A 5,214-nucleotide genomic window follows, 5' to 3' on the forward strand; every position below is an offset into this window, starting at 1 on the left:
CTCAAAAAAACTATCGATAGAACTCCCTTATGACCCAGCAATAGCATTGCTGGGGATTTACCCAAGAGAGACAGAAATGCTGATGCATAGGAGCACATGTACCCCAATGTTCATAGCAGCAATGTCAACAATAGCCAAAACATGAAAGGAGCCTAAATGTCCATCACCTGACGAATGGATCAAGAAGATGTGGTATATATTCATGACGGAGTACTACATGGCAATGAGAGGGAATGACATATGGCCTTTCGTAGGAAAGTGAATGGATCTTGAGGGTGTCATGCTGAGTGAAGTAAGCCAGGCAGAGAAGGACAGAAACCATATGTTTGCACTCATAGGTCTAGCAGGAAAACAAGAGAGATCTTATGGAGAACCAGGGGGAGCGGAGGAGGGAGAGAGAGTTGGGGAGAGAGAGGGATGCATAACTTGGGAGACTATTGAATGCTGAGAATTAACTGATGGTTGAGGGGGAAGGGGGAGGGGGGAAAAGAGATGGTGGTGATGGTGGAGGGCACTTAAGGAGAAGAGCACTGGGTGTTGTATGGAAAACAATTTGACAGTGAAATATTATGGACTAAAAAAAAAGAGCAAGGAGATAAAAGGAGAAGGAGAAATTTTGGCTGGTGAAAAGATCAGGAAATAGAAGAAAAGCAATAGGCACAGAATAATAAATGGATGGGTACGTGCAGGAAAGACTATAAAGAAGGAGGAGGAAGGACATATTGGAATTAAGCAATGGACAACAAAAAGGGAAAGGTCAGAGTTTATCTTAAGCTTGGTTTTCATTTAAAGCTGTCAGCGTGTCAATCTTTTCTTTTTCTCTTAAAATTTCCATATTTATTTTCCTATGGAGTCTGTGTATGCAAGAGATTTAAGTTTAACGTTATAAACTTTGTGCTATTCATATATACACTAACACTGTCTGAAAGTTCTATTCATATTAGAAGTGCTTTATTTTTTATTGCAGGAATTAGAACTGATTTTTCTAGAAATCCTACTGGGTTTACTTAAGAGCACACTTTGTGCACCATTTATATTTAGCACAATAAAATTGAGTCAAAAACCAGAGTGAAAAGCAAGTAACATAGATAACCGAAATCAATGGTTGAAATGATTAAATATGTATTTATTTGGAAAGGATTTCTATGCAATCCCAAATCATTAAATGATTGAAAATTCTGAAGTTCAACTTGTGTGTGATACTCATCAAGTCATAAATGCTACAGCTGCAAAGGGACACTTACTGCCTATTTTCTGCTACATATATAAGAAATAATCAATGAAATTATTGTCAGAAGTGGGAGAAAGGATAGAGTTAAAATGCAAATGACTTACTTTAAAAGTATTATTCAGAAGATGTAATCACTTAAACAAAATGGAGCTTATAATCAGTATAACAAGAAAGATTTCTTATGGAGGAATCATTAAGATGTGATACGTAAATGCAGTTTAAATGGTTTCACATTTGAATTCACCACATTTATAAAGTTATGATAGATATGGTAAGAGATAATAAATCATTGTTAAAGGGAGTAATTCAGTTTCACAGTTATTTGGCTTATCTAGATTATGGCCATCAACATAAAATATATACCTTATTCACTATTTGTTTTCCATTATTTATCTGGCTTTTTGGCACCTGTAAACCCAATGTGAAATTATTATAAATGCAATAGTATATCAAACTTATATAGAAAAACAAAATGAATATTATGGAAATCATCTCTCTCTTACACATATCTTATAAGAATTTGAGGAAATTGCTTCAAACCGTTAGGCTTCCTACAGTAGGTAAAAATACAGTAGCAATGGAATGACTATAGCATAGGTGGCAACTCTGCACACTGATTCCTCTTGGTGGCTTCACAACCTCAGGAAAACTTTGTTTATAGCAGTCTGTTTTGATAATGAGTCGTCCAATCGTCAAAAAGCTATGTGCTTTGGCCAAAAATGGAAAGAGTGAGGAACTAAAATTCCCCTAATAGTGCCCAAGGATTTCCCTCAGGACAAAAGTAAGCTGTTCTGAGCATTGTAGATTTCAATGTATGAAAAGTGCAGGTATCCCATAGGGCATTACATTTTGTGTAATACAGACTCTAAAATTATAAACATCAACTCGCAGTATACATTTCTAGTTTTTTAACAGCTGAAATTGCACTTTATGACACGACTGTCCACCACAAATGACACTTCTGACCTGTTCACTCAAACTTCAGTTTGTCTATATATTTTGATGCTCTGAGCACTTTGATTAATATGGTCTTCTCTAAGCTAAGCATACATGATTTTATAGAGGCCAATGTTCCAGATTCCTTTCAAGAGCCACCCCCAAGGAAAGTTGTCCTCCTAGAACAATCTGAGCTTACAACCCAGACCTACACCTAACTCCACACGTTAAGATGAAATATGATGAGAAATATGAGGCAAAGAATAGGGGAGGTACAACGGGAGAACAAAGATGACGAACCACAGTGAAAGATGCCATAGATCTGTGCTTCTCAAACTTTAATGCCTGTGAGTTTCCTGGAGGTCTTGTTAAACTATAGATTCTGTGTCAGGAAGCCTGGGTGGGATCTAAGGGTCTTCATTGCTAACATGGTGATTGCTGCCTGTGGACATAGGTCATCCACAGGCCTTCATCATTGGAAGGCCTAGATTATCAGAGAGACTAGGTCATGGGAGAAGCACAACTTGGTAAATTACAAAGGGGCAAGCTGGGAGTAACCTAGTGAGGCCAGGAAGGCTAGCCTGGGTGGGATCACACAGGCCCCTGGAGCCTAGTTCAGAGATTTTGTTTTCACCCCAATTTAAAAGAGATGAAGTAACTTGAACATGGTGATAACATACTCAGGTTTGCCTTTTGCGCATTAGCAAAGTATGTTGCCAATCGATTTTCATTCAGAAAAATAAATTTTAATTTACTTATTTGTGACATTTTTACTTGACATTTAAAGAGGAGAAAGTTGAGTCTCCATGTGGGACTTGATTGGTAAGATAGAGAAAGGCAGACAGCATCTTTTTGGTGGACCAATTAACCCGTTATCTCACTTCATTATAATTTTGCCTGAGGAAGCCAAAATAGAAGAGAAATAAGCAGACTTAACATAAAGGAACCTTGACTTAAATTTACTGACTCCTTCAATTTTGTGTAATTAAATCTTAACTCATTTTGGTACCTGTCTGTGAGTCCAGAAGGTCTGTAATGCTGCTTCCAGTAATGGTAGTCTTTTCAATTTTAGTCATTTATGCAAGTGGGTTGTGGTATCCCTTTGTGGTTTTCACGTGTATTTTTCTGATGACACATGATATAGAATATCTTTTTGTGTCCTTTGTTTGATATCTTTATATCTTCTTTGTGTCTATTCAATAGTTTCCATTTTTAATTAAGTTATTTATTTTTTAATTAGTATGTCTTATGAATTCCTCATATATATTTGGGTATAAGTCATTTACAGATGTGTGATGTGCAAATATTTCTCAGGAATCTTGACTGTCTTTCTTTCTGATAAACTATCACACTAGCTCATTACACAGATGATATTATGCGATTTAGTCCCAGTGAATAAGAAGCAGCAACTACGCTATGCTTCTTGGTAAGACATGTGCATGACAGAGGATGAGGAAATGACAACAACTGGTAATCCTACTTCTGTAAAAACCTAGGGAGCCAGTGATATATGACATGCGGACATATCCCTTCCAAGATGAAGGATAAGTTGTTGCTTAAGTCCACTCCTGACACCAGAGAAGAGGCACAACACCTAGTGGGTCCCTGTGGATTTGGGACAGAGTATAATCCTCATTGGGGTGTGATATATTGGCCCATTTCCAAAGTGACCAGATAAAATGCTAGTTTTGAGCAGGCTCAAAACAGGAAGCATCTTTGGAACAAGTGTTGGTTGCTGTGCAAGCTGCTCTGCCACTTGGGCCATGTGATTCAGCAGATCCAGTGGTGCTTGAAGTGGAGGATCAGGTAGGGAGGCTGTTTGGAGCCTTTGGTAGGCTTCTGTAGGTGAACCTGTTGTGCAGGCCTTTAGAATTTTGGGGTGAAGATCTGCTATCCTCAGGGCATAACTATCCTTCTTAAGAAACCGCCATTGGCCTGCTATAGGCTCTTAGTTTTAGCCTGGATGCTTAACAATGGGCCACTAATCTACTATGCATCCAAAGCTGCCATTACAAGCTGGATGTTATTTCATCCACGAAGACATTAAGTTGGCTATTCCCTGGCTCATTTCATTGTGAGATAGAACTGGTATATACATGTAGGGGCCTGAGCAGTTACATGAAGAAGTGGCCCAAATGCTCACCGTCCCTACTCCTGCTACACTAGCCTCTCTCCCAAACTGTATCTATGGAGAATTCTCCAGGATCAGTTGACAGAGGAAGAAAAACATTGGGTCCTGGTTTATAGATGGTTCGGCACAAAATGCAGATATCATCCAAAAGTGGACAGCTGCAACCCCACAACCCTTATCTGTGACATTCCTGACATACAGAAGTGAATGGAAAATGGCAGAATTTGGTGCAGAGCACCTGGTTGTTCATTTTGGAAGGAGAAGTGTCCGGATGTATGACTGGATACCACTTCATGAGCTATGACTAAGGAAATTTGTAGAAGAGATATGTGAACAGAAATTTCTGCAAGGGTGAAAACCAAAGATATCTGTGTCTCAAAGAACATTCATTAAAGGGTAATCTCAGCAGATAAAGATTTAAATGATAAAGTGGATAGAATAACCTATTTTGGGACAACACCACCCATTGGCAAGTAAGGAAGATATGCATGGGTACACATCATGGACCTCTGTTTCCTAAGGGCATCTTGGCTACAGCCATTGCTAAGTGCTCGGTCTACCAGGAACTAAAATATGAGTCTCTTATATATCACTATTTTGTAGAGTGATCAGCGAGCTACCTGGTGGCAGGATTATTAGACAGTTTCCATCATAGAAAGGAAGTGTTTTGCTCTTACTGTAATAGACATTTACTAGATAGAGATTAACCTTCTGAATTCATTGATTTTACCAAAACCATTATCTTAGACTTAACTGAATTCCTTACCCACTGTCATAGTATTACAGACAACATTGCTTCTGACCAAGGAACTTACTTCACAAAGAAGTGCAGCAATGGGTCTGTGATCATAAAGTCACTGCTCTTGCACTGTTCCCTACCATTATGAAGAAACTTGTTCAATAGAAAAATGGAATG

This window comes from Suricata suricatta, chromosome 5 (assembly GCF_006229205.1).
Source record: "Suricata suricatta isolate VVHF042 chromosome 5, meerkat_22Aug2017_6uvM2_HiC, whole genome shotgun sequence".
In the NCBI taxonomy this organism is placed as follows: Eukaryota; Metazoa; Chordata; class Mammalia; order Carnivora; family Herpestidae; genus Suricata; species Suricata suricatta.